The 8949-nt window shown below is 35.8% G+C and overlaps 1 long non-coding RNA gene across 10 annotated transcripts; it reads left to right on the top strand.

Moving 5' to 3' along the window:
• Window positions 1-1596: 1596 nt before the first annotated feature.
• LOC112169531 lies at window positions 1597-5839 on the top strand. Of its 10 annotated transcripts, none has more exons than XR_002924719.2 (11): window positions 1597-1778; window positions 1909-1993; window positions 2151-2243; window positions 2373-2460; window positions 2680-2735; window positions 3451-3530; window positions 3667-3749; window positions 3848-3966; window positions 4751-4802; window positions 5336-5399; window positions 5485-5839. It is a non-coding gene; the product is annotated as an uncharacterized LOC112169531 (long non-coding RNA). The 10 variants fall into 10 exon arrangements; XR_002924718.2 differs by having other exon boundaries at window positions 5333-5399; XR_002924717.2 differs by having other exon boundaries at window positions 4743-4802.
• Window positions 5840-8949: the final 3110 nt, after the last annotated feature.

Here is an 8949-nt window from a genome sequence, read left to right as displayed (position 1 = left end):
ATTTGCGGACCTATAGTTTTCTACTTAAATTTATAGGGAGTGTGAAATTTTATGTGAAGAAGGAAAATGTGTCTCGTTTCTATCCCATAAGGTTTTATCCTTTTCAGTCTTTTGGTATTGAAAAAGTGACCGTTTGAGTAATTACACGTCCGCAGCAATTTGCAGAATAGTTGATCAAATTTGATAAGTTACTATATACATTTAATTGGGAATTGAGCAATCTATTTTATACGGATGGAAAGTCCTATGAGTTACCTTCTAGTTTAAGTGAAAACACGTCATTTGGATATTCCTATTTCGAGTTGTGAGTATTTGAAAGAGGAGTAGTCAATGCTGGAAAATTTCGATCTCATTGTTTCTTATGGGATCCTTTTAAAGAAACTAAGCTGGGCTACAGTACAACTTGATTTCTTCCTAGTTCCATGATTGGGAACATACTTATGGTTTGTGTAAAGTCTAAACTAGCAGTTGGAGTGGGAATCGTGAGCCTTCAATGGATTAACTTGTGAGGTAGGCTACTAGGCTTATTATCTGACAAGATGAGGCTTGAGATATTTTGATGTAAAAAAATGGTTCGTGTAGTATGGTAATTGAGATTGTTGATGTAGCTGAAATTTAATTGAATAAGTATTGTTTGGAGAGTGGATCATGAGCTACCTTCTCCCCAGCTCAGTAAAAGACACTTGTCACCTGGTGGTGTCGATTTTGAGTCAAGGAAGAAGAGTTGACTATAGTTACGTATTTTGTAGTTTGATGCTGATTGTTGAAATATTACAATCAGGGAACATAAAGAAAAGAGCGACACGATATAGTGGTGGCTTTGTACAAGAATTTGAGCATGAATTGGTGAATAGTGCTTGAAGGGTGTTGCCTTATAGCAGCCAAAGAAGCTACGTGATTCGAAACTTACCGGTTAGATCAAGGCTATTCTATGACACACTTGGTCACAGCGAGACCTTTACCTGAACGATATTTGACCAGAAATTTAAGTACAAAAGGACAAAAAGGAAGCGTTGTTTTGGGGTAATTAAGAGAACTATTTGTTTTGGGCATACCCATAACCTTGTGTACGAACTAAGTGTAGGGTTGATGTGTTGTCGCACTATTAATGGTAAACGGAATGGGTCTTCACCGTACTAGTTATATGAAAAGATTAAGAATGCTACCATTCCGACTGAATAGTTTGTGATGTCGATACCATGAGTCCATGAGTCATCTGAACTAGAATTTGTTACAAACTCCTTGATGCTGAAATTCATATCCTTGCAAGTGCACGGTGCTATATGGTAAGTATGACACGTATTTCAATTTTGATATTGATAATTTTGAGTTATAAGCAAGCTTTTAATTGTTTGGGTAGTTGAGATTGTCAGAAGCTCTAATTGTGTTAAAGTAGTTGACTTGAGATTATAAAAGAAAATTTATAATCTTCTAATTCTCAGTTAACTGTTCATCGGCTTAGTAACAGTGCCGGCTTGAGCCGAGCCGGTTCTGTGAAAAGATAGTTATGCCCTTCATTCTTTGCTTAATTGCGGTCTGATATTTGACCTAGGTATAAAAGGTGTTGGGGTCAGAAACGTGATCTTCATTCTCTCTGCGTTCCTTCTCTCTACGTTTCGTTCCTTATCTTTGTTTTAGTCTTGCCTCTGCGTTCTTGGGTGATCTTCTTAATTATAGTGTTATGTTTGGCCTAGGTATAAAAGGTCTTGGGGTGATTGACGCGAGCATTCCCTCTCTGTTTCTCTCTTCATTGTAAGTTGTCGTCTGCGCATCTGGAGGTATGTAGTTGTTGGGGTGCTGGGTTCTGCATGTTATTGTTTTATTCATGTCTGGTCGATTTGGTACTTATTTGTTGGGTTTGTGTGAAAGATTGTTGGGTATACGTCTGATTTAGTATTTTTGTGACAGATTCTTGGGTGTGTGGCTGATTTGGGTGAAGAGAAGGAGGGTGATTTTGGAGGAAACGAGAGAGGAGTTTCTACATGACTGAAGGGTGGGTACCGAAATTTCTGACTGTGAAAGTTCGTATTTTTATTTGGTTCCTTTTTGCGTTAAGCTATTGATTTTGATTCTGCATGTTGGGTCTCTGCATGCGATTGATTTGGCGTTTTGGTTTTTCTGATGAGCTCTATGTTTTGGTTTGTTCTTAGGAAGGAGAGGGATGATGAGGTATTGGGGTGATTAGTGTGATCTTCTCTGTTTCTTTATGTGTTCATTCTTGGGTGGTCTTTTCGGATCTACAGGTATGCAGTTGTTGGGTGATTGGTTCTGCATGTTGTTGTTTTGTGTATAGTTGTTCGGTTCGACGCTTATTTGTTGGGTTTTTGTGAGATACTGTTTGGTGTGTGTCTAATTTGATGTTTTTGTGACAGATTCTTCCGTGTGTGATTGATTTGGGGTAGGAGAGGCAGAGTGTTTGTGGAGGAAATGGAAGAAGAATTGACAGCAAAAGATTAACGGGTGAGTGAGCTATTGATTTTGGACTGATTTAATTGATTTGGTTTGTGAATAAATCAATTGATTTGTGAGGTAATCGTTTATTGTTTAGGCTGGATCATATCTTTTTGGGGATAGAGATATTCTTTGGAGGCTCTACAAAGAGTTTAACCAAGTATATCTTTTGCCTATTTTTTCATAATCGAGTTTCGGTTTTCTGACTCTCAGTGTTGGTGTTTGCAGCAACAGAGCCTTCTATTATAGCCAATGGGCGCTGCTTCAAGCTTATATACTCAAAGGTTTTTCTCCCATCATTTTCTTTAAATTTCACCTACTATTCTTCTGCAGATTTTATTAATTTTTTATTCACGAAATTTGTACAATGAGAATAATTAACTGATGAGAAACGTGGATTATACAAATTGAAACTCCTTTGTTGTTACCAATATGAGTAATCTATTAAAATAGAATTTGGGAACTAACCTACCATTATGTTGTTGTTACCAATACGAGTTAAGACTAGCTTTTCATCTTTCTGCTTGCATTATAACTAACTAAAGTAGCAAAGATGTGCAATCTGTAGGTAAATTAAAAATTGAGAAAACTAGGGTGTAGATAATGAGATGATTAATAAGCTTAGTAAGAGAGATGGTGATGTAAATTACTTGGCTGTTGTGGAGCAATTCAAGTATTCTTTATTGAGTTTGATTGTTCAGTGTCTTTTGTGAATATTGGTCATTAAAATAGTTAAAAGAGTAATTCCCCTGTACCTTGAAATTGCATATACTAGCTTCAGTTTTTCACTAGACTGGGTTTATAAATGAGTAGAGGAGAAGGAATTTTTTTTGTCTTTGTTACTACGGATCATGACTTTTCAAAGAGTATTGGTCATTAAAATAACTAGGAATCATGACTTTTCAAAGAAGCTAACCTGTAAAAGTGCATGTCTTTTCCTACTTTGCTGCATTCATAATTCAAGTGAAATCAGTATGATCAAAACAATTCTTACTGCAGGGTCTATTAGCAGAATATCAGAAGAGATCAGAGACCAGAGCTTCTCCCTCTTGCACACCTGTCCTGTCTTTCAAGATCAAGTAATAATTATATTCCTCTGTTTTTCATGTTTATGTCATTGTTATGGTTAATAATGAAATGTGCAATGCTTTATATGAGCTGAAAATACGTGTCCCTCCTGCATTGATAATATGTGTTTTTTTTACTTTTTAACAGCCAAGAAGCTCAGATTCTATTACCAAATTTAACCTTCATTGAAGAGGAGCAGATATCCATCTTTTGCTGTTTCACAGTATCAGGTTGGGCCGAAAGTAAATAGGCAAGGTTTGTTTTATGCATTGTATGTGTTCAATTTGATTTGAAATTTGAAATTTTGAGTTATGGATTTTGATTGTAGACCATTGGTGGGAAAAGGGAAGAGGAGAGATCAAAGATTTTGGTCCATTTTGATTGACTTTTGGAGGAAGATTTGGGTTTGTTTTGGGAGAGGTTGCTTGGTTTTCATCAGAGGAACAGGTGTGTCTTTGTGTGAATATACAATGCAAAGATGTGATAAATGAATATACAATGTCAAAGCGAACCTGTAAGGTTGAGGCTAAATCCGAGAGTGCATATAAAAAGATAAACGGTTTACTAAGCTCGCATAATAATAAGTACAGAATGATGTTAGAGCAGCACTATCAATAGTCAAAGTCTTCCAAGTATGCTTCAGTTGCTTATTCTATACATACTTATGTAATGTAATCTATCTAAGCAACACTTATATGGATATTAACATTAGTATTATTGAACAGTGATTGCAGATTGGGCAAAAGTGAAAATTATTTTCAATCATATTTTAATACGAAGACATGTGTGACATTGATCATTAGCATTACTGTATGAACTCGATCATTGTTTTTGCTTTATTTTGATCACATGAGGTTAGATATTTTTTCATAAAAAGAAAATTCTTTTTGTTTTTCTCTATTTTGTGTTATGCATAGGGATTTGAAAAATCCTTTTCTGCAAATATGGTTAGTTGAAGTGGCTACTGTGGTATTGGCATTGGTATTGTAGAAATTGGCATAATATGGTCCTCTTTGTTTATTGGATCGATTCTTTACTTCGAGTGGCTTGGTTGCAGTTTATAATTGTTATCCTCTTTTAAATGTATAGTTTTGGTGTTTAATTAATTGTAATTAAATGTATGCTTGGTTAATGTATTTGACAATATATGTTAAAGTGTTAGCACTTGGAAGCAATGAAAGAAAGAGTGAGTTAGTTGTTTATTTAAAGTGTTGTTTTTGTAGCATTGCAGATTATAGCATAGAGAGAGCTTGAACAACAACTTCAATTTCAGCTATTACTTTGTAAGTTTGATGGATGAATTTGAATTGACCTATTCAGATTTTTTGTTAAAACTTAATAAAATGAAAACCGTTTTGTCTTTTTTTTTTTTTTTCCTTATTAGATCTGTGTTTACTGCAAGTTATTATTATGGTTTGAAATTAATTACCGGCCTGATTATTTAATCATGAAGAATGTATGCTTCCAGTATTATGCTTCCAAAGATTGAATGAATATTTCCTTTACCTTAAGGTTGATGATGATTCTTTAGTAATGGTCTTTATTTTCGTTTCACTTGAGATTTGTATAGTGATTAGGTTTGCTGATTGAATATTATATATGAGTATTCTGATATTTGGTTTGATATAAATTTATGATTTCTAAATGTTTTAATTGACAGCAGTGAGATTTCTAAATGTTTTAGTTTGATATAAATTTATGAATTATTACTTGAAATTGTGCAGCAAGTTTTCTGGCCTAAACTTTCAGATAAAAATAAGAGAATACTAGAATTGTGTATAGTAGGTTGTGAAACTTTGCATTTGTTATTTAGTAGAGGAACTTTTGTACCTGTTTGGTTTCTCTTTGATTTGTGCCAATCCAGACAAAAAGCTCCGCAGGTAACAACTACATGCATGTCAATTTCATTTGTTTACCTATCATTTCTTTGACTTCTTCTATAACTTTTTACTTTCACAATAGCAGGGAAGGAAGCAGTGAATCAGCAACATCATCCACAAAGACTATGAACAAGGAAAAAATGGAGTGAAATATCATGTCACTTTTTGTGTAAATAGAAATGGAGGCAACAACTTTTTGGACAACCTCCACAGCTAATCATCACTAGGCTAACAAGCTCTCAGTAACTGATGTCACTTTTGATATAGTCACTAGGTTAGCCTATAAGTAGATCACTGTATTTTGGGGAAGCTGTTTTGACAGCATTTGTAATATATATTTCAACATTACCAGAACACCTATGTTAATGGTAATGTTAGCTCCTGATATGAAGCATTAGTCAATGTATTTTGGAGTAGCTGTTTTAACAGTAATTGTTTTATATATATGAACTAAATTCTCTGTCTTTCAAAACTTGCACAGTCTGTTCGAAAACCCGCAGCAACGCGCGGGCACCTATTCTAGTTGAATCCAAGGGAGAATTGACAAGCTTTTGGGTTCTGGCCTGGAAGCATCAAATGATGTCTTATTTTGATAAGTCGCTGGAGACTATGAAAGAAATTCATCTGGCTTGTGGATTATATCATTGCTTCAAACACAATACTTTAACGATTTCCTCCTTCAATTGTCAAGAACTTCTAGTAATGGTTGAAGGTAAATTTATCTCTTGAGACGATGAATGCAACAGGAACATTGTGGGAATCGAACAGGTTACAGTGACTGACCAGATTTCACCTTAAGGATTGTTTCCTTCTAAGTGTTGATCTATCAGTTTAAGTGGCCAATTCTTGGATCAGTTTTGAAGCAAATATCTGCATGTTTTGAGCAGATTCATACATCGTTTTGTGCACTATTATCCTCACTTTGTTTTATTCGACGCGTTTCCTTTGCGAGGATATTATATTTTGGATTAGTGCACGCGTTCTTCTTTTACTTCGATAGTATGAAATTTCGAGGACGAAATTTGTATAACAAGGGGAGACTGTTATGACCCGAACCTAAATTTATAGATTTATGGGTCTTTTGGACGGTAAACGCGAGTTATTTTAATTTTTGACTCTGTTTTGACCGTTTATGGGGGCCCTAAAAGATGACTTTTTGTTCGGGTCAAAATTTGAGAAAACTTTCTTCATGAAAGTTGTAGATGACGTTAAACCGAGCGCTTGCATACTTGGTTCATAAAAATCGGAGCTCATATGAGAAAGTTATAAGCAAAATAGTAAAGTTACTATTTGGAGTAAATGGTATAAATTTGAATTTTTACTATTACACGGTAAATTTTTTTTCCTCCTCTCTCCTTCCCCGTGCTCTCTACCTCTCTCTCTCTCTTCTGCAACTCTCTCTATCTCCACCTCCAGGCCACCAATCGGCCTTCACAGACTCGTCTCCTCCTACCCTAGACGCCTGCGGTGACGGCTTCCGACGATTTGGCCGGGAAAGAGAGGAATCAAACCCGTAACTTTACTGTAGAAGATTTGGTCAGTGCCAATTTTCGGCCACCTCCAGCCGCAAACCCAGTCCATTAGAAGCACCTTGAACCACTCATCATGCCCTCCAAATATCTTGAAGCGATTTGCAGCGTGGAGGAAGAAAGCATAATTGGAAGATTTTGGGTTCAACATTCTCCTTAATTGTTGAGCTACTTCTACTCATTTTCTGACTTTGTCACAGTTGAAGAAGTTATTGGGTTTGTTGAGTTGATGCTGCTACCAAAATTTGGTGGCCATTTGAGCTGGTAGCGGCGGCGGCGCTGCCGCCGCCACTGTGGGCGGCGGTGGCAGCGCGTAGGGCAGCCTTTTAGTTGTGATTTCTAGCTAGTTAAATCCTATAAATGTTGTAGAGCTTGTTTATGAAATTTGGTGAAGTTTGGAGAAGCTTGGATTTAATTATGAATTATCGAAGTTTAGGGTTTCAATTTACGATCTATGAGAATCCGACCGTCGGATTTCTCTCGAATTTGTTATAGAAATTATAAATCGATGAATAGAATTTATTGGTGAAGTTTGTATTAAATCTGAGAAGAATTGAAGGAGTTGAGATTAAAGGAGACAATTAGAAATTCGTTTTAATTATCGTAAAGTTAATTTCCATCCTATAATTATTTCGTTTACGCGCGATTATTTTTGTACAGGACGTGAGGAACCTCCATTTGAGGAAACTTCGAATAAACGGCAAGCTTAGCCGTAGACTGTGAGTGGACTTTTGTTTTAAATAATGATGCATGCAATTATTTTCCCGAAATGATTGATTTATTTAATTATTTATCTTTTTATTTATCGAGCATAATATTTTGGTTTGGATTATAATTTTGACATTGATTTATTTTTCATATGAATTTCGAATATGAAATTGCTATGCTCGAATTTGAATTTATGAATTGATTTTCGGAGATTTATTATGCTTTATCTCGATTATGATTTGAGAAATGAGATTTTTGACGAGATATTATTCATATATAAATTCTCGCTTCTTATGAATATTTTGAGCTTGAGTTTATCTTGGCGTGTGGGGCGCGTCATTGGAAATTCTTTTGCGAGATTTGGGGAAGCTTTATGGATTTATTGGTTTTCGGATTTCTTATGACATACGTTGGGTGATTATTTATCATGCTAGCATTGAGTCCGCCTGTGTTGCGAGGTGATTGGATCATCGAAGCATGTCCGCCTTTGTGGCATTGATAGTAATGTTGAACCCCAGTATCTTGATCGCTATACTTAGTGGCGTAAGGGTATATAACGGGAGTATGAGAGTACTTTAGCCTGGAGGGCTATCACCCAAGCCTGAGGGGCTCACCTATATGGCAAATTATCTTCCCCATATTATATTTTGATATTTTTGGCTAGCGGGGCTAGTTTGATTATTTATTGGTCAGCGAGGCTGACACGTTTTGTTGGAGTTTCGAGCTTTATTAAATAAATTGCAAAAGTGTTGTATAAATTAGCTCGAACGTTTATTTTATAAAAATTGCATGCATGAGACTTTAAAAGAAATACTTGAGGGAAAAGTATAATTTTCTTTTTACTTCAAATATTTGTGAGACATTTATTTTTGTCCACTCACTCTAACGTGCTTTTAAATTACTTTTCCCTGGGCCCTTTGGTTTCAAATGCCCAGTTTGCAGGCGATATTAGTCGAGGTCAGGCGTACATGGAGTTGAGGCATAGCTAGCACTACTTTCGCATTGTAAGATCTATCGATCCTTTATCCTCTTTTCGTTTGTTTTAGAATTGCTCTGATAACCTATGAATTTTTGCTTAATGTGAAAATGAAGTTGTTGGTATTTTGGGAGCAGGATGGCTCCAGGAGTATAAGGATGGTTGCTTAGAAGTGTGGTTTTAATTCTTTTCAGGTTGGGTTTGTCCATTTTTGGGGAAAATTCTGTTGAACTTTCTCAAAAAGTAGACCCCGCAAGGCCACCTGGAATTTCATAGTGAAATTCTGGGCCGGGTCCTGTCAGTGTGTGAATAGAGAAAATGAATGTGGGTGTAACTC

Source organism: Rosa chinensis, chromosome 6, assembly GCF_002994745.2.
Source record: "Rosa chinensis cultivar Old Blush chromosome 6, RchiOBHm-V2, whole genome shotgun sequence".
Classification (NCBI taxonomy): Eukaryota; Viridiplantae; Streptophyta; class Magnoliopsida; order Rosales; family Rosaceae; genus Rosa; species Rosa chinensis.
This window is presented reverse-complemented; position numbering and strand designations above follow the sequence as displayed.